Source organism: Canis aureus, chromosome 17 (genome assembly GCF_053574225.1).
Source record: "Canis aureus isolate CA01 chromosome 17, VMU_Caureus_v.1.0, whole genome shotgun sequence".
Taxonomy (NCBI): domain Eukaryota; kingdom Metazoa; phylum Chordata; class Mammalia; order Carnivora; family Canidae; genus Canis; species Canis aureus.
In genome coordinates, this window is record NC_135627.1 from 13,427,002 (window position 1) to 13,448,239 (window position 21,238).

At 41.2% G+C, this 21,238-nt stretch overlaps 1 long non-coding RNA gene across 3 annotated transcripts in view; it reads left to right on the forward strand.

Annotated features, from left to right (window-relative positions):
- LOC144287801 (uncharacterized) overlaps positions 1 to 21,238 on the forward strand; it is a 60,118-nt gene that overhangs the window by 2,150 nt on the left and 36,730 nt on the right. For all 3 annotated transcript variants that reach the window (XR_013355555.1, XR_013355553.1, XR_013355554.1), the window contains exon 2: positions 6,675 to 6,787. This is a non-coding gene — a long non-coding RNA (uncharacterized LOC144287801). The remainder of the gene's footprint in view (positions 1 to 6,674; positions 6,788 to 21,238) is intronic.

Below are 21,238 nucleotides of genomic sequence, written 5' to 3' on the forward strand. Positions count from 1 at the left end.
GGCCCGCGAGGAGCCGGGCTGAGGCCGGGGCGAGTGTCCCCAGGACAGGAGAGCCCCGCCCCGGAGACGCAGGAGCTGCACCGACCTTCCCGGGCGGAAAGGGGCTCGCGGGGAGGTGGAGCAGGACCCAGGAGGGCGGGGATGCCCTCGGGCTCCCGGGGACAGTAACAGCAACTGCGCGCCCAGGAGAGTGCGCCGAGCTCCCTAAGGGCTGCAGCGCGCACGGCGGGACCCGGCGGGACCCGGAGCAGCTGAAGGGGCTCGGGCGGCGGCTCCGCGGAGGGGGCTGCGCGGCCCCGGGAGCAGCTCGGAGGGGCTCGGGCAGAGGAAGAGGCTCCGTGCGGAGGGGGCTGTGCGGCTCCAGGAGCAGCTCGGAGGGGCTCCGGCGGCGGCTCCGCGGAGGGGGCTGCGGGGCGGGAGCGCGAATCCACCAGCGCAGGCTCCGGAGCACAGGGCGCCGGGACACAGCCCAGGATCCCGCCTCCCCCGGGACAGGCAGAGGCCGGGAGGGCCCAGGACAGCGAGGACGCTCCTGCCCCAGCTGAGCAGAGCAGCGGCCCCGCCCCGGAGCCTCCAGGCCCTGCAGACGGAGTTCCTGCCGGAGCTGAATCCAGGTTTCCAGAGCTGCCCCGCCACTGGGGCTGTTCCTCCTGCGGCCTCACGGGGTAAACAACCCCCACTGAGCCCTGCACCAGGCAGGGGCACAGCAGCTCCCCCAACTGCTAACACCTGAAAATCAGCACAACAGGCCCCTCCCCCAGAAGATCAGCTAGACGGACAACTTCCAGGAGAAGCCAAGGGACTTAAAGAACACAGAATCAGAAGATACTCCCCGGTGGTTCTTTTTTTGTTTGTTTGTTTTTGTTTTTGTTTTTGTTTTGTTTTGCTTTTTGATTTGTTTCCTTCCCCCACCCCCTTTTTTTCTCCTTTCTTTTTCTTTCTCTTTTTCTTCTTTTTTTTTTTCTTTTTTTTCGTTTTTTTTTCTTTTTCTTCCCTTTTTTTTTCTCTTTCTCTTTTCTTTCCTTCTTTCTCTCCTCTCTTTTTCTCTTTTTCCCAATACAACTTGCTTTTGGCCACTCTGCACTGAGCAAAATGACTAGAAGGAAAACCTCACCTCAAAAGAAAGAATCAGAAACAGTCCTCTCTCCCACAGAGTTACAAAATCTGGATTACAATTCAATGTCAGAAAGCCAATTCAGAAGCACTATTATACAGCTACTGGTGGCTCTAGAAAAAAGTATAAAGGACTCAAGAGACTTCATGACTGCAGAATTTAGAGCTAATCAGGCAGAAATTAAAAACCAATTGAATGAGATGCAATCCAAACTAGAAGTCCTAACGACGAGGGTTAACGAGGTGGAAGAACGAGTGAGTGACCTAGAAGACAAGTTGACAGCAAAGAGGGAAACTGAGGAAAAAAGAGACAAACAATTAAAAGACCATGAAGATAGATTAAGGGAAATAAACGACAGCCTGAGGAAGAAAAACCTACGTTTAATTGGGGTTCCCGAGGGCGCCGAAAGGGACAGAGGGCCAGAATATGTATTTGAACAAATTCTAGCTGAAAACTTTCCTAATCTGGGAAGGGAAACAGGCATTCAGATCCAGGAAATAGAGAGATCCCCCCCTAAAATCAATAAAAACCGTTCAACACCTCGACATTTAATTGTGAAGCTTGCAAATTCCAAAGATAAGGAGAAGATCCTTAAAGCAGCAAGAGACAAGAAATCCCTGACTTTTATGGGGAGGAGTATTAGGGTAACAGCAGACCTCTCCACAGAGACCTGGCAGGCCAGAAAGGGCTGGCAGGATATATTCAGGGTCCTAAATGAGAAGAACATGCAACCAAGAATACTTTATCCAGCAAGGCTCTCATTCAAAATGGAAGGAGAGATAAAGAGCTTCCAAGACAGGCAGCAACTAAAAGAATATGTGACCTCCAAACCAGGTCTGCAAGAAATTTTAAGGGGGCCTCTTAAAATTCCCCTTTAAGAAGAAGTTCAGTGGAACAGTCCACAAAAACAAAGACTGAATAGATATCATGATGACACTAAACTCATATCTCTCAATAGTAACTCTGAATGTGAACGGGCTTAATGACCCCATCAAAAGGCGCAGGGTTTCAGACTGGATAAAAAAGCAGGACCCATCTATTTGCGGTCTACAAGAGACTCATTTTAGACAGAAGGACACCTACAGCCTGAAAATAAAAGGTTGGAGAACCATTTACCATTCGAATGGTCCTCAAAAGAAAGCAGGGGTAGCCATCCTTATATCAGATAAACTAAAATTTACCCCAAAGACTGTAGTGAGAGATGAAGAGGGACACTATATCATACTTAAAGGATCTATTCAACAAGAGGACTTAACAATCCTCAATATATATGCTCCAAATGTGGGAGCTGCCAAATATATAAATCAATTATTAACCAAAGTGAAGAAATACTTAGATAATAATACACTTATACTTGGTGACTTCAATCTAGCTCTTTCTATACTCGATAGGTCTTTTAAGCAAAACATCTCCAAAGAAACGAGAGCTTTAAATGATACACTGGACCAGATGGATTTCACAGATATCTACAGAACTTTACATCCAAACTCAACTGAATACACATTCTTCTCAAGCGCACATGGAACTTTCTCCAGAATAGACCACATATTGGGTCACAAATCGGGTCTGAACCGATACCAAAAGATTGGGATTGTCCCCTGCATATTCTCGGACCATAATGCCTTGAAATTAGAACTAAATCACAACAAGAAGTTTGGAAGGACCTCAAACACGTGGAGGTTAAGGACCATCCTGCTAAAAGATAAAAGGGTCAACCAGGAAATTAAGGAAGAATTAAAAAGATTCATGGAAACTAATGAGAATGAAGATACAACCGTTCAAAATCTTTGGGATGCAGCAAAAGCAGTCCTAAGGGGGAAATACATCGCAATACAAGCATCCATTCAAAAACTGGAAAGAGCTCAAATACAAAAGCTAACCTTACACATAAAGGAGCTAGAGAAAAAACAGCAAATAGATCCTACACCCAAGAGAAGAAGGGAGCTAATAAAGATTCGAGCAGAACTCAACGAAATCGAGACCAGAAGAACTGTGGAACAGATCAACAGAACCAGGAGTTGGTTCTTTGAAAGAATTAATAAGATAGATAAACCATTAGCCAGCCTTATTAAAAAGAAGAGAGAGAAGACTCAAATTAATAAAATCATGAATGAGAAAGGAGAGATCACTACCAACACCAAGGAAATACAAACGATTTTAAAAACCTATTATGAACAGCTATACGCCAATAAATTAGGCAATCTAGAAGAAATGGACGCATTCCTGGAAAGCCACAAACTACCAAAACTGGAACAGGAAGAAATAGAAAACCTGAACAGGCCAATAACCAGGGAGGAAATTGAAGCAGTCATCAAAAACCTCCCAAGACACAAGAGTCCAGGGCCAGATGGCTTCCCAGGAGAATTTTATCAAACGTTTAAAGAAGAAATCATACCTATTCTCCTAAAGCTGTTTGGAAAGATAGAAAGAGATGGAGTACTTCCAAATTCGTTCTATGAAGCCAGCATCACCTTAATTCCAAAGCCAGTCAAAGACCCCGCCAAAAAGGAGAATTACAGACCAATATCCCTGATGAACATGGATGCAAAAATTCTCAACAAGATACTGGCCAATAGGATCCAACAGTACATTAAGAAAATTATTCACCATGACCAAGTAGGATTTATCCCTGGGACACAAGGCTGGTTCAACACCCGTAAAACAATCAATGTGATTCATCATATCAGCAAGAGAAAAACCAAGAACCATATGATCCTCTCATTGGATGCAGAGAAAGCATTTGACAAAATACAGCATCCATTCCTGATCAAAACTCTTCAGAGTGTAGGGATAGAGGGAACATTCCTCGACATCTTAAAAGCCATCTATGAAAAGCCCACAGCAAATATCATTCTCAATGGGGAAGCACTGGGAGCCTTTCCCCTAAGATCAGGAACAAGACAGGGATGTCCACTCTCACCACTGCTATTCAACATAGTACTGGAAGTCCTAGCCTCAGCAATCAGACAACAAAAAGACATTAAAGGCATTCAAATTGGCAAAGAAGAAGTCAAACTCTCCCTCTTCGCCGATGACATGATACTCTACATAGAAAACCCAAAAGTCTCCACCCCAAGATTGCTAGAACTCATACAGCAATTCGGTAGCATGGCAGGATACAAAATCAATGCCCAGAAGTCAGTGGCATTTCTATACACTAACAATGAGACTGAAGAAAGAGAAATTAAGGAGTCAATCCCATTTACAATTGCACCCAAAAGCATAAGATACCTAGGAATAAACCTCACCAAAGATGTAAAGGATCTATACCCTCAAAACTATAGAACACTTCTGAAAGAAATTGAGGAAGACACAAAGAGATGGAAAAATATTCCATGCTCATGGATTGGCAGAATTAATATTGTGAAAATGTCAATGTTACCCAGGGCAATATACACGTTTAATGCAATCCCTATCAAAATACCATGGACTGTCTTCAGAGAGTTAGAACAAATTATTTTAAGATTTGTGTGGAATCAGAAAAGACCCCGAATAGCCAGGGGAATTTTAAAAAAGAAAACCATATCTGGGGGCATCACAATGCCAGATTTCAGGTTGTACTACAAAGCTGTGGTCATCAAGACAGTGTGGTACTGGCACAAAAACAGACACATAGATCAGTGGAACAGAATAGAGAATCCAGAAGTGGACCCTGAACTTTATGGGCAACTAATATTCGATAAAGGAGGAAAGACTATCCATTGGAAGAAAGACAGTCTCTTCAATAAATGGTGCTGGGAAAATTGGACATCCACATGCAGAAGAATGAAACTAGACCACTCTCTTGCACCATACACAAAGATAAACTCAAAATGGATGAAAGATCTAAATGTGAGACAAGATTCCATCAAAATCCTAGAGAAGAACACAGGCAACACCCTTTTTGAACTCGGCCATAGTAACTTCTTGCAAGATACATCCACGAAGGCAAAAGAAACAAAAGCAAAAATGAACTATTGGGACTTCATCAAGATAAGAAGCTTTTGCACAGCAAAGGATACAGTCAACAAAACTCAAAGACAACCTACAGAATGGGAGAAGATATTTGCAAATGACATATCAGATAAAGGGCTAGTTTCCAAGATCTATAAAGAACTTATTAAACTCAACACCAAAGAAACAAACAATCCAATCATGAAATGGGCAAAAGACATGAAGAGAAATCTCACAGAAGAAGACATAGACATGGCCAACATGCACATGAGAAAATGCTCTGCATCACTTGCCATCAGGGAAATACAAATCAAAACCACAATGAGATACCACCTCACACCAGTGAGAATGGGAAAAATTAACAAGGCAGGAAACAACAAATGTTGGAGAGGATGTGGAGAAAAGGGAACCCTCTTACACTGTTGGTGGGAATGTGAACTGGTGCAGCCACTCTGGAAAACTGTGTGGAGGTTCCTCAAACAGTTAAAAATATACCTGCCCTACGACCCAGCAATTGCACTGTTGGGGATTTACCCCAAAGATACAAATGCAATGAAACGCTGGGACACCTGCACCCCGATGTTTCTAGCAGCAATGGCCACGATAGCCAAACTGTGGAAGGAGCCTCGGTGTCCAACGAAAGATGAATGGATAAAGAAGATGTGGTTTATGTATACAATGGAATATTACTCAGCTATTAGAAATGACAAATACCCACCATTTGCTTCAACGTGGATGGAACTGGAGGGTATTATGCTGAGTGAAGTAAGTCAGTCGGAGAAGGACAAACATTATATGTTCTCATTCATTTGGGGAATATAAATAATAGTGAAAGGGAAAAGGGAAGGGAGAAGAAATGTGTGGGAAATATCAGAAAGGGAGACAGAACATAAAGACTGCTAACTCTGGGAAACGAACTAGGGGTGGTAGAAAGGGAGGAGGACGGGGGGTGGGAGTGAATGGGTGACGGGCACTGGGTGTTATTCTGTATGTTAGTAAATTGAACACCAATAAAAAAAAAAAAAAAAAAACACTCCTATCACTCAGGAATTTTCAGGGGGTTTGGGGGTCTCTGTGCCAACTGGGGCAAAGACCAAATACATACATTTGCATAATACTACACTCCCAAGCAGAGATTCTGTTTGAAGTGACCTGGGGTAGGGCCCAGACAGCTGCATTTAAAAAAAATAAACAAACCAAACACCTGAAGGAGACCAACACATAGCCAGAGTTGAGACCCATGAGAAGCCATTCTTTAGGCGAATGAAAAGAGGAGAGGGAAAGAGACTGTTGGAGGAGGCTTGTTTAGTCAAGGAAGGCAGTGGCAAGCTAGGGCGCAGACTTGGGGGAGCAGCCTTGGGCTGGGTCTGGAGGAGTGGGTGGTTTTCGGGGTTGGCCGCCCAGCCTGGAGCCCTGCTGCTGAGGAGAAGGAGGAAGCCTGCCTGCCGGGTCGGGGCAGGCCTGGGCAGGGCAAACTGGGCCGGATAAAGAAACAGGTGCTGGGAGCTTTTATCTTTATTTCATATCCCCAAGTCTGTGGTGGTGGAGCGACCAATTTTCCCATAATCCTAGGAAGGGGAGGCACTTGGGACACTCGGCACACGCATCCTCTTCTGTCTGCCCACAGGGCTCGCATTTCAACGTCGGTCTCCAGCAGATTCACCAGGCACTGTAAGCCACACAAGAGGAAAAAGTAGAGAAACTTCTCAAGGAGGGCATTCAGTTTCACCCAGACAATATGTAAGTTCTCTTAGTTGATGCTCTACATCTCTATTAGCTTTTTTTTTTTAAGACTTATTTATTTGAGAGACAGAGAGAGAGAGAGCAAGTTGAGGGAGGAACAGAGGGAGAGAGTGCATCTCAAGCAGACTCCCCATTGTGTGCAGAGCTCAACGTGGGGCTGGATCCCAAGACCCTGAGACCATGACCTGAACTGAAACCTAGAGTCGGAGTCGGATGCTCAACCACTGAGCCACTCAGGTGCCCCTATGTCCATATTAGGTTTTGAGGGTGGCTGTAACAAAATTCCATGTGTGCTGGGGAGGTTTAAATAGCAGAAATGTATTTCATATGGTTCTGGAGGCTGGCGGTCTGAGATCAAGATGTTGGCAGAATTAGTTCCTTCCGGGCTGTGAGAGAGACCCTGTGGAAAGCCTCTCTCCCTGGCTTGTAGGTGGCCATCCCTCCCTCCCCACAATCCACCTGTCCCTTCCCTTCACATATTCCTTCTGTGCCTGTCTGTGTCCAAACTCCCCCCTTTGTAAGGACAATGGTGTTATTGGATGAGGGACCACCTCATCTTAACTCATTATATCTGTAATGACCCTATCTCCAAATAAGATCACATTTTGAGGTCCTGGGGTTTAGGACTTTCCAACCTCTAGCTTTACCTTTAGGTGCTCATCAGAAGAACAGCCTGGTAATGGCTAGATAGCCCAACTTGCTCTGAGTTCTTTCCAGAGCTGATGCTTAAGTACATAGTTTATAGACAATAAAATAAATATTAGACAATAAATAAAATATTAAATAAAGAAAGAGTCTCTCCATAATGATCCCTTGAAGTAGCTAAGGTTGTTATTAAGACATAATATACCTAAGCATATACATTTTTAAAAAGATTTAATTTACTTATTCATGAGAGACACAAAGAGAGAGGCAGAGACATATAGACATAAGGAGAAGCAGGGTCCTTGCAAGGAGCCCAAAGCGGGATTTGATCCTGGACCAGGATCACGCCCTGAGCAGAAGGCAGATGCCACCCAGGCATCCCTAAGCATATATATTTTGTGCCTTCCTTCTAGAAAGAGCAGTAAATGGCAGAAATTTCATTTTTTTCAATGATTCCCAAGAGAGAACGAATATTTATGATCCAACCAAAGGGACTCCAAGAATAGCAAAGAGCCTGATCTCAGGCAGGCAGCAGTTTTTAAAGGGAGGTCCTGCTTTTAATATGGAGGCCCCTGCACTCTGAAAACTCACACCCTTCAATTCTGGTTATTTTTTTTTTTTTGCATTATTTCAGTGATGATTACTTCCCATCCATGTATTCCTGCTGCATGGATTTTCTATTTGAAGTTCAACTTCTGGAAGTGTCTTGTAATTTCCCCTGCTTTTCTTCTACATTTTCTACATCTTATCTTTCCAGGAGACATTCCTCTCTTTAGCTCCCAGCACTGTAATTGATTTTTCAATTCATGCTATCATGTTTTTAATTTTCAGAAGCCGTTTTTGTTTGTTACTTGAATAGCACTCTGTCTTTGTTTCCTGGATGCAAACTTCCCTTATATCTGAGGTGATGAAAGCTATTTTAGAATTCTTTTTTCTCTTGAACAGTGTCTAGAGGTCTCACAATTAATAGTTTTTAGAATAGGGATTCAAACTCATGCAGTCAGACCTCACAACCTGTCCTCTTGATACTGTCCTAAAACGCCTTCATTTTAATGAACATCAGATTCTGGCCTTGCTAAGTAGGCAGATTGAATACAAACATCAATTTTTTTTCCCTTTTAGTAATTCCAGTAAAACTAAATAAAAAGACTTAAAGAAAAACAAACTTACAGGGACAGGCAGAAAAGCATACAGGCGATTCCAACAACAAAATATCAGAAGTTGGATTTTTGTGAGAAATTAATGAGAAAATTTATGTAGAAGACTTAACACAGTGTGTGGCACCCAAGAAGCGTAGCATAAAAGTTAGATATTATTAATGTAACATAATACCTGCTTTAAAAAAAAGAAAGAATGCCTTTAAAAAGTATTTTAAATGTGTTGTATATGACTTAAGAGCTTCCTTGTACCAAACCAGGTGCTTACTTCCACATGTGAATGTTAAAAAGGTGGAAAAAATTTTATCATGATATTGGCATAATAGTATAATTTGGGGTGTTGAGTTTATTTTTATTTTATGGAGAAAAATCTGATGTGTGATACATAGAGACAAGAAATACATTGGGGTATCTGGGTGGCTCAGTCAGTTAAGCATCTGCCTTTGACTCAGGTCAGGACCTCAAGGTCTTGGGATTGACTGAGTCCCACGTTGGGCTTCCTGCTCAGGGGGGAGTTTGCTTCTCCTGCCCCATCTGCTTCTCCCCCTGCTCATGCTCTTTCTCTCTCAAAAAAATAAAATCTTTTTTTAAAAGAATACATTATCAAAAAATATGAATATGTGTAATTTAATGGTGAATGGTATATTAGAACTTCATGTATCTTAGTTAAACTGGAAAACTCTTGTAGACAATACTACACTAATATGAAAACAACACAGGACTTATATGAAAGTATAATCTACCATGGTAAAAGTAAATAATTCAAGAAATATTTATTGAACATGCACAATATATTTTTAAAGAATAAGGTGCTGCTTCTAGGGGAGAATCCAAAGGTAAATTCCTGATCTATGCCTACAAGAAGCTTATTAGGGGAGAGAGATATTTACTTGTTAACTAGAAATCAAAGCAGAATTAAGTAATGATTTCAACAGAAGGATAAACAACATAGGAGTTGGGCAAAAGGAATATTTAAAGCCCACCAAGGGAACTGATAAAGGATTCACTAACCAGGGGGTATTTGGGTTTGATTTTGAGGCTGGGCCAGGGCTTCCTTTGATAGAAGGAAGTACAAAAGCAAAGCCCTTGAAACAGGGTAATGTGTTGCCCATTCCAAGTCCTGTCTGGCTCTTTCTTTCTTTTTTTTTTTCTTTAGATTTTATTTATTCATTCATGAGCGACAGAGAGAGAGAGAGAGAGAGAGAGAGAGAGAGAGGCAGAGACACAGGCAGAGGGAGAAGCAGGCTCCATGCAGGGAGCCAGACATGGGACTCAATCCTGGGTCTCCAGGCTCAAGCCTTGGGCCAAAGGCAGATGCTAAACCGCTGCGCCACCCAGGGATCCCCCTGTCTGGCTTTCAATGTACTATCTATCCTCACCTCTTACTGTAGCCAGGACAGAGGCACTGTTTAAGTGTTAAATGTACTTAAATGAGCTAATTGATTGATTTTGTTTCTCAAGTAGGCAGTAATCTTGTTGAGGATAGATATCCTGTGATAATTTTTTTTGTATTACTCACCCCACCCCAATTAATCTCAAAGTGTTGGTACATGGCAAATTCTCTGTAAATACTGGATGAATATAGGAACTTTTTGCTGCTCAGACAATACATTTTAATGCAGGAAAATTTAGAGGACAGTAGGAAAGCAGTACATAAGGAAAATATTAGGACTAGGATTCCGACCATTTCAAAAATGTTTTCAAGTGAGCTACAAATATATATCTATCTTTTCAATGAGTCTAAAGACTAATTACAAAACAAACTCTAGAGTCTTGAAAAAGTATTTTTTTTTATATAGGCAGTCGTTGCAAACCCCCCCAACAAGTTAAAAACTACTTTATTTCTGCTAAAAGTGCTCACTAAAATATTTAGAAGTTCTAAGAAAGCACCCCAGTAGATCTGAGTCACATTGGAACCTTCTATGTCCAAAAACAGAAGGACATATTGTTGCTGTTCCTTGAGCAGTGTTTTGTGTCAGAGGTCTTCATTGCATGACCCACTGGACTACTGGAAACATCCAAGCCATCTGCACAATTGCCTCTGGAGATTCCTGCCCTTGAATTGGGCTTGTTTTTATATAATAGATTTTCTGTTTATTAGTTATCTATTTTACAATTTAAAGCTTGGATTCAACAACCAAAGCATTTCACAACATATCCAGTCATTCGTCATGACTTCCAATGATCACCATTCTGGGCAACACAGACGCTTTCTCCATGCCATGAACTTCTACTAAATTGGTCACCCAGGGATGCCTGGGTGGCTCAGCAGCTGAGCGTCTGCCTTCAGCTCAGGGCGCAATCCTGGAGTCCCAGGATCGAGTCCCAAATCAGGCTTGCTGCGAGGAGCCTCCTTCTCCCTGTGCCTGTGTCTCTGCCTCTCTCTGTGTGTCTCTCATGAATAAATAAATTTTAAAAATCTTAAAAAAATTGGTCACCCAGAACCCACATTTCTGCAAGATTTCAGTGAGGATGAGAAAAGCCTAAAAGATGCGCTTCTATACCTGAAGAAATATTGAAGAAAATTCTATATATCTGAAAGCTCTTTGAGCAGAACAGATTTCAGAGCAATAATGTGAGACCTTATAAAATATAAGTCCTGGCAGACCAATTTAATCATTTTCAGGGACGTGTGGTAAGCCAAATTGAGGGAGAGGAAGCCAAGGATATAATGTGCCTTGACTTTACAAAGATCTTTGTTCTGTGCTAACAAGAATACTTGCCTAGAAATCGAAAATAAGGTAGTTCAGGGTCACACAATTTCGGGCATTTCTAAGATGAAGACATGGCTCCTTTCCTGGGCTTTTGCTTTATTTCTGCCTGGGACACCACTGGCTTCGCTTTCACAACAGGGTGGAAAGGTGAAGAGAAAGGGCTAGGCAGCCCATGTTCCTAGGGTACTTTCTTTGCACAAGAAGTAGCAGGGAGGTAGGACACACAGCAATATGTTTACATATTGCCCTTGAAGTTTGCAAAGCATATTGCATGAAAAATGGCTATAGGAGTGTGTGTGTGTGTGTGTGTGCACATGCACGAGTGTGTGCGTGTGTGTGTGTGTGTACTGGGAAGAAAAGGTGAGGTGACCAGAAGCAGCAAAAAGACCAGAGTGTCCTTTGAATGAATTACCTTTCAATCTTTACATGCCTAATGAGCAAGGTTTCAGTACCTAGAAATGCCCTGTGCTAAGAATACTGGATTCAGCAAGGAAGTTCAAGTGTTATTCTCGCCCTGAAGGATGTTGTAGTAACTGAACTTGCTTGGTGGGAGGCCCTTTGCCTCATGCGTGGTTATGTTTGCACCTTAGGAAGGGACAGATTCAACTGGAATGAGCTGGAGCAACCTACGTGTTGCCATCCATAGAGTGCCCATCCTAGGGAACTCAGTTGCACAGGTGTCTAATCTGTTAGCTGTGGGGGTACTTAGAACTTTAAATGTGCTGGTTGCCTATTTTGGATGATAAGTCCCCTATGGATAGAAGCAATGTTTTTTTTTTTTTTTTTTTTTTTCCTGTCCTCATGTTCCTGATGCTTACCAGCATGGTGCCTACCAAATACTGTGAGGAGGGAAGACAGCAGGCAGGGAGGGAGGGAATGTGGTGAGTTTAAGAACCTAACGTGGACCAGCCAGTTGCAGAAGATAAATGTGGTGGAAAGAGAGGAAATTGGGAAGGTGAGAATCAGGTGTGGGCAGTAAGGCAGGAAAACTGCACAGGGGTGAGAGTAGTAAGAATAAGAACCTAATCCCCCAAAACTTTCTGCATCAGGACTGGGAGGGAGGCTGTGCTGGAGAGCAGGATAGACTGGTCCCAGTTTCTGACAATGGGGGCCCATGAAGAAATGCCTTTGTTCCTCCTCATGGTCGACAAGAAGGCCACTGTGAACCTGGTATTTGGTAGCGCCAAGTGGCCCAGTGCCATGTCTAAAATTATCTTCTCCCTCCCTCCCTGGCCACTTTATCTCTTCTTATATTTTCATAAAGGCAAAATTGGGTGAAATGAATAGCCTGGGCTGCCTTCTTTTGCATTAGTCTTATTTCCTCCAAAACCATTATATTTCTTCTTTTATATTCTTCACAGTTCTGATAGTGTCTTACACAGAGTAGGTGCTTCAGAAACTAGCTTGAGAAACTCTCTGTACTCCTGATGGAAACTCTAGGGAGACCATCCTACTTCCTAGTTTCTTTCAGGTCAAGAGGCATCTGTAGGGCAGCTTACTGATAGATTTACTTCTGGCTCACATTTGAGTGAATTTCTGCCACTAATAGGCCAGTCCAGGAGTAAAGCACCATTTCTTAGGAAGGGACAAGGAGAGAGACGGACTTCCCCTTGGCTTAAGCTTGCTGACATGGGAGACAGAAAATGGTGTCACACAGGATGGGTCACAGCTAACCCTCTCCCATCTTGAGAGAGAACAGACTTGCATGACTTTGCAAACTCTCTCCTTCTATTTCAATGGCTGACGAAAGATAGCCTCCAACTTATTTGTACAGAGAAGAATGAGTATTTCAGAATAGGAAACGTCATCCTGTGCACAGAGGGTAGTAATTCGGAATCCTGAAGTGCTAGATGCAATGCAGGATGTTGTTTTCAAGAAAAGTTCAATTTGATGTCTGATGTCATGACCAAATATATGCCTGTCGTTAAGTATTTTTTTGACTTTTGTCCATGAAGATGGAGAGAATGCTCTTGAAGAGAAGGAAAGAGCTTTGTACTGATGTTGCCTAGCAACCAAAACCTATTTTTTTTCCAATTTGTTGTTTTAAAAAATTCTACATCATGTTAAATCAATCTGAGTTTGAGGCATACACTTCCTGATTGTATTTAATGGCTGCTGGACATACACAAGAAGGTGGAAACATTTCCTTTTGGGTATTTAATTTTCTAATTGGCCTATGCGGTCTAGGAGCAACTGTCGTTATCTTGAGATATATGTACAATTTGGGCAGAAAGGGACCATTGGGACAATGCTGAGTATCTGTTCTCCCAGCTGGGATCACCTTCTTTGGTCCTGGACTGAAGGCTGAACCACCCCTCCTGACCATACCCTCTCTGGTTCTGGACCTCAATCCATGGGTGTCATGTCTTTATCAGCCCAGTCTACATTTTGTCTCTGTTTTCAGCTAATGTGTCCCTTTGATTAATAACATGGTGTGATGGTGTCTCACTGATGCTTCTGTGGTTTTATTTTTTTTATTTTTATTTTTTAAAGATTTTATTTATTTATTCATGAGAGACACAGAGAGAGAGAGAGAGAGACAGAGAGAGAGACAGAGAGACAGAGACACAGGCAGAGGGAGAAGCAGGCTCCATGCAGGGAGCCTGACGTGGGACTCGATCCTGGGTCTCCAGGATCAGGCCCTGGGCCGGAGGCAGCACTAAACTGCTGAGCCACCCAGGCTCCCCGCTTCTGTGGTTTTAAAGTGTGGTCCTGGATTGGTGATTCAGAAGACTTGGGTTCCCATTCTAGCTTTGCCATTGACTGGCTGGCTGTACTTGAGCAAATTGCTTGGCACCAGTTAGACTATAAACTGTGCTGTAGGAACAAATGAATCCTAACATCTCTGTGGCTCCACACCACAAAGGCTAGCTTCTTGCTTATGAAAATTCTGATGAGCATTGGGGAACTCTCCAGGGCAGCTTTCTCCCATGGGATGATTCAGAGATCCAGGTAGCTTTTACAGCATCTACAACCTCAACATAGAGGCCACCAAGGGGAAAGGGAGATAGAGGAGCACACAAACTCTTCACTATTTAACCTGGCAAGTGGCATGTCACTTCTGTCCACAGGGCATGGCCCACAACTAGTGACATGACCATAACCTAACTTCAGGAGATATTGGGAAATGTAGGAGAACATTTGGAATATTTGGTGAGTAGGAGCCACTCTCCTCCTGTAAAGACCTAGGAGGCTATGAAGAACCACACTGCCATGATTCCAGATTAGGTATTCAATCTTCTCTAAACAGAGCTCTATTTTTAAAAGGAAGAGATTAGCATTATCTTCACCCACTCTCTTTATTGTACTGGATTGAATATTTTCACTTTTCTTTATACCATAAAAATGATTCCCTATTTTTAGAAAAAAATCAAATTAGAAAAAAAGTATTTCTATGGGCTAAACTTTTTTCAAAACAAATTCTTCAGTTGGAAGGATTTAAGACAATTCTGATCATTTATTGTCCTAACTACTTCTTTAGCAGACAATGAAAAAAATGTACAATGTGTACAAACAACTCATTTTTCACTGAGAAAAACATCTATTTGACTTTGTGTCCAAGGATTATAATGTTATCCTTAAATTAGTGCTGAATTCTCAGAGAAGTAAGTAACTTTAAATGAAGAACAGACACAAGAAAAAGGAAATTCAAGTTTACTCACTTTTTTTAAAAGAAGATATGCCCATGAATACTTAAAAATAAATACTTTTAATTCCATCCTTATTCTCTATTTAGTGAGATTTCTGGCAGTTTGGTAAAAGGACTGTGTACACCTATTCTTTGATGATAGCCTCTCCAGCATTGAAAATAGATGAACCCAAATTCTCCATGTCAACCAGTTTTATGCAATATGTACAATCCTTTTTGTCCTATGGACAGATGGAAACATTTCCTAAGTTCCTCTTGTGGAGGATCATTATTTAACATATTCATCCAAATCAAATGAATTCTAGACCTATTCTTCCATTTTGGATTTTTAGCAGAGCAGGTTTTAATTTAGTACATTATCTGCAGTTTTTTAAAATTCCATAAATCCCCCTTACTCTGGGATAAGGCATTTCTAATAGTAGGTTACTCTGGTTGGTGGTTTTAAAACATGGATGAAGGTTATTTGACTCACTTGCCATCAAGAGGTAAGGTATATGTCCCCATCTCTTGAATCTGGGCAGACTTGTGTTGCTCTGATCAGTAGAGTATGGCAAAAATGATGTAGTATGGCTTCTAAGGTTTGATACTAAAAGGCCATGCTACTTTTGTTTTGGTCATTGGAACACATGTTGTTGGAGTCCTGAGCTGCCACAAGCCATGTCGAGAGGCCACGTGCGGAGGTTCTAGCCAATGATCCCAGTTTAGCCAAGTTTTGGAATCATGACAGCCCAGGTACTGGACATGTAAATGAAGACCCCAAAAGATCCTATCCCCTACCCACTCAAGTCTTCTTTGTAGGGGCTCTTTAATCTCTGTGGAGCAGATGCAAATATTCCCAATTTGCCGTTTCTGAATTTCTGCCCCACAGAATCTGTGGGTATTATCAAACAGTGGTTGCCAGAAAAGTTACCATCCCTGCTGGCTTCAAATTTGGGGTATGCATTATCATGCTTTTTGTCCATTTATAAATGGAAAATATTAATACATTTAGCACAAAATCCACATATTTAAGTGGGCATTTTCTTTGACAAGGCCATATTCAAAAACAATATAATTTTATTTGATTTCTTGCTTCCCTACTGCATGAAATTCTAATACTTCAGGGCATGGATTGAATCTTTTCATCCCTGTATGCCCAGAGTCTGGCATTTAGCACATGTTAATTGAATGGAAAAAGAGAGATATTGACACCAATATTGACAGATGCCATAAGTTGCTAAGAAATTTTATTAATGAGAATTGCTCAGAATTTAAATTATGAGGTTGATGAGTCTACTCTAATCATCAGTTACCAGGGGTTGGCAAACTATGGTCCATGGGCCACATCTACCCTGCCGTTTATTTTTATATAAACACAATTTTATTAGGAAACAGTCATGCTTATTCATTTACGTAGTACCTATAACTGCATTTGTGCTAGAGTGGCAGAGTTAAGCAGCTGTGACCGAGACTGGATGGCCTGCAAAGCCTAAAATATTTCATATCAAGTCCTTTCCAGAAAAAACTTTTCCAACCCCTAAGTTAGACAACCCAAATGTTAGCCTAGTAGCTTATGAAAACACTGAGAATTAGTATAGACACCCATAGTGCTTCTCACACTTAGGTGAGCATCAGAATCCCCTGGAAAGCTTGTTGAAGTGCAGAATGCCTGGCTTCTCCCCTCCAGTGTCTGACTCGGTAGGTCCAGAGTAGGGTCTGAGCATCTGCATCTGAACAAGTTCCTGGGTGGCCTTGGTATTGCTGGTCTGGGGACCACACTTTGAGAAGCACTGGAGGAGTAGAAATAGGAATAAAGACATTTCAATTTCTATTCCTGGCTCTCTCGTGACTCTGCAGCTGGATGATCTTGAGTAAGGATCTAATTTTCTACCTGTAAAGTTAGGAGACGCGTCTAATGTAGGCCTTCCCAGCCAAGTTCCTAAGATACTGACTCCCTCAGCCCTCGGGGAGGCTGGGTGGGACCCTGAGCAACTTCTGTCATTTACCCAGAACACTTTGCAAATATTGTCATTGTCTACTTGTGCTATGGCATGTAAAACACAGAGAAGTGTTGCAACAAAGAGTTTTAAAGGTCTGTTTAGCTCTGAAATATTATGGGTTTAGATGTTTTGGTTGACAAGCACCTCCATCTCAACTATATCATCATTGTCCTCTGAACATGGCTGTTAGTGTGCACCATGCATGTGTGGCCCTTGCATTCCCTTCTTATAAATCAGATTCTAGAGATGTTTTCCTACTTAGTTGCTAACTTTTTCTCAGACTGAGATCAGGGGTCTATTAGTCTGATAGTCTAATGCTCAAATCCATTAGAGCACATGGATTTGATGTTCATTCAATCCTTCAGCATTTTTCGGCACTCTTTTGAGTCTGGGGGCTGCCTGGGGTTTATTCCTTCTACTTTTTAATAAAACCATCCATGTTCTCCAACGGCCATGTGGCTAGAGAGTGGGGCTATCTTTCCACTGCTTCTTCCTCTTCTCAGCTCCCACAGAGAGAAAAACCAGAGACAGCTGTAAAGAGACAAGAAATCTTTTCTTCCCATCTAAAGAGTTCTCCCTGGCAGGTTGTAACTTTATAAATGTCAATTGAATGAATGAGTAAACAGATGGCCTAGTGTGGTGTCTACAAGGCAATAAATGATCAAGCATCACTGCTTACTGCTATCTATAATGCAGGCACTCTCTATGTGTGTTTGTGTGTGAATGTGTGTCTTATACATGTATATGTACATATATGCACACAAATATGAATAAATCTTTTGTTAAAGACACTGGCTGTGTTGAATCTACTTCGTAGTTATTTCCATGCCCTTCCATCCATTTTGAATACCTACTAAGCTCAAGTTTGCATAAGACATTGTACAAAGAAAAGCAAGGCACGGCTTGTTATTTTCAGTGAGCTTACAATTTGCTCCATAATTATTCTTTGAAAAACTAGCTGAGAGAGAAGGTGGGCGAAAATGCTTTACTGAGACATCATCTTTTGTTGTAGGGATTGGTTTATAGTCTCTGTCTAGTGCCTCCAAATGATCTCAAAATGGAATTACTTTGTTGCATGGTGAGCATGAGTCATCATCTAGTGAAGTGGGCACTGTGAATTCTAGAGGCAACACAGCTAGAACAAAATTTATGAAGGTAGAAAGCCAAACTTGGAAGGGAGCCTGCTTTAGAATAAGCTGAATGATCTAAGGTACACAGTGTATCTTTCTGCACTGAAAAGCTCTCTGGTTTTGTTGTGTAGATGAGTTTAAAAGGCCATTTCTAACTTTTGGTATTACGGCTTCTCTTTTGTAGGGATTTTGCACATTTGCCTGTCTGGGACTAAATGTCTGATTTGCCACCCGATCTTAACCAGGCGTAATTGGTATTGAATGATTGATTTGACAAACGTTTATGGAATGCATACTATTGATGGATGCTGGTGTAGCTACAGAGATAAGTAAGATATGATTCCCATCCTCAGACTGGCAGAAGAGAGAAAAACATCATAAACACCACAATGACATAAATCCTGCAAAGATGTAGAAGGGAGTACTAACTACTTGAGTAGCTAGGGAAAACTTCATGGGAAAAAACACATTTGAGGCTTAATGTCCAAAAAGTCATAAGATGCTGTGTGTTGCATCAGAATGGCCTCCAATGCAATTAGTGACTTTCTGGATTGAGGTGAAAGCCTGGAAAATAGATGGCAAAAAAGAAATTTTTCTTTACTATAATATGACCTCATTTAAGGGAGTTGATATTTTTACTATGAAAGAAATGTATTTTTGAGTACCTTCCTGAGTGTGGATAGGCTAGGATGGGTGAAGTGGTGCCTGGGTATCAAGGTGGAGAGGTTTTATTGTTCTACATAGTAGAAGGCCAACATTGGGAGCCAGAAGGATTAATGTGGAAGAGTGATGAGAGGTCCAGGAAGAAGTGAGAAGCCAGTTAGATCATGGAGAGTGGGTCTCTAGGTGGCCTAAAGAGGAAAAGAATCCCTAGTGGCAAAGTGGTCTGATGACATAAGGACATGATTGTCTAGTGTTCTACCTGAAGTTGCCTGCATTATCCATTGTTGAGATGCATTGCTGAGTCTTCCGAAAGTTTCATTCAACCCAGCACTCGCACACATATGCTTTGTGTGGGTGGTGAGTTTGTTGAAAATGAGCTAAGAGCTGCATTCCGTGGCTGATTCTTTGGGGTGCAAGAAGGAGAGAGAGCATGAGAAAGAGGTCAAGGAATGAGGGTTCATGGCAATTTTCTCTGAAGATTGGTGGAGAAGTGGTGGTGATCGCAGCCAATATCCATCTTTCAACTAGAAGTACAGAATTTGCTGCAAAGTACCACCTTCTCTATGCTGCTGTCTTGTGTGATGTAATAATAATTAATAATAATGTAATAATAATTACTTAGTGATATTGTATAGGATAAAATAAAAGCCTTAATTTAAAACTTGGATTCTCTGAGGCTGAGATACCAAATTAATTTGGAACACATGAACTTTTTCTATCACTTTTCACTTTATTCTGCTCATATGCATTTTGAAATGAGTGAGATGTAAATAAATGAATAAATAAGAACAATTACAAATTAGCTTCTTTTGAGATATTTACTTTGGCAGCATTGGTTAATTGTGTTGGTTATGATGTGAATTCCTCTGATCCTTGGCCAAACACACTGATTCTGTCACACATGATTTATTGCAGTTTTTGGATTAAGAAATATCTTTCACGTTGGAAATTGCTGTGTTTGGCCATGTGCTGCTTAAGTATAAATTAAGAATTTGTTTCTATCAACTCGATCAAGTGTTGGAAGAAGTCCCATAATTTGTCTTCTGGAACACAACACAAAATCTTTTTCTCTAGAGAAATAATAAGTGTTTCACCAGAACATTTACTGAGGGCTTACTATACGCACAGAACTGTTCTAGGGGCTGAAGGAAAAACAGGGTCCTGATTCTGTTCATGAGGTGGTAACCGAGAAACATACCTAATAAAATGATAATCAGCAACACGATGAATGTAAAAAGTCAAATGAATAGAAATGTTGAGTACTCACTGGTAGACTAGCAAAATGGTGACTGCAGTCAGAAAAATCTCTTAGGAGATTTGCTGTGGACTGCATTGTGAAAATATCTTTATTTTTTAGAAGTTTTATTGAGTTAGATTAGGAAAAAAAATGACATGTATTTAAATTGTAAAATTTGATTTGTTTTGGCATATGCATTCACGTATGAAACCATCAAACCAAGATAATGAACCCATTCATCACCCCCCAGTTTTGCCATGCTCTTCCCTGGTTCCTCCCTCTCATGCCTTTCCACCTTTAGGTGGTCACTGATCTGCCACTGTCATTGGAGTTTGCATCTGCTAGAAATTTTTACTTGACTGCTTTTACATAGTGTAATTATTCTGAAGTTCCTCCAAGTTGTTGCATGTCTCACTAGTTCACTCTATTTTTTTAACTGTGTAATATAACCAGTTGTCTGAATATAGCACAATTTGTTTAGTCATCTGTTTCCAGTTTTTGTTTTTTACAAAAAAAAAAAAAAAACCCCACATTTTGTGTGTGTCCTGGTGGAACACTGGGAGGATCTGTTTACTTTCCTCTGTGTGCCCTCCATAACCATTGATATGACTATTCTACTAGATCGGGAGGAAGGGCTGCCAATTGGGGTTTTGGGCTTTGTGGTTTTGGGCAAATTAATCTGTAACATGAAGATGCTAATATTATAGGGTTAAAATGAGATTGTATGTGTGAAACTGACTGGCACATAGTGTCTAATTAATGTTATTTCTTCTGGATTAAAATAAGTGCAGCCTACAGTGAAATTAAGAAGTTTGATAATACCAAATATATGTGAGTCAATAAAGTCTCCTATACACTGCTGGTAGGTGGGTAATTTGGTGTAATCCCTTTTCACAGAAATAATAATATAATTTTTATTCTTGGAATATGATGTGGTGAAACATGTTAATAAATTTCTTCTGTATCAATACATTTTGAATTTCTGGAATAAACTCTACTAGGTCAGATGTGTTACCTAATTCCAAGCAGATATTATTTGCTAATATTTTATGAATTTTTAAGTAATATTCATACATCAGTTTGATCTGTGCTTGACTTTTTAAGTCTTTTCTGGATTTTGGTATCCATATTACTTCATTAAAACGTATTTAGAAGTTTTCCTGCCTTTCTCGTGCTCTAAAAGAGTTTAAATAATGTTGGATGTATGTGTTATTTAAAGACTTCTTAGAATTCCCCTGTGAAACCACCTGAGTCCATTACTTTTTTAATGGGAA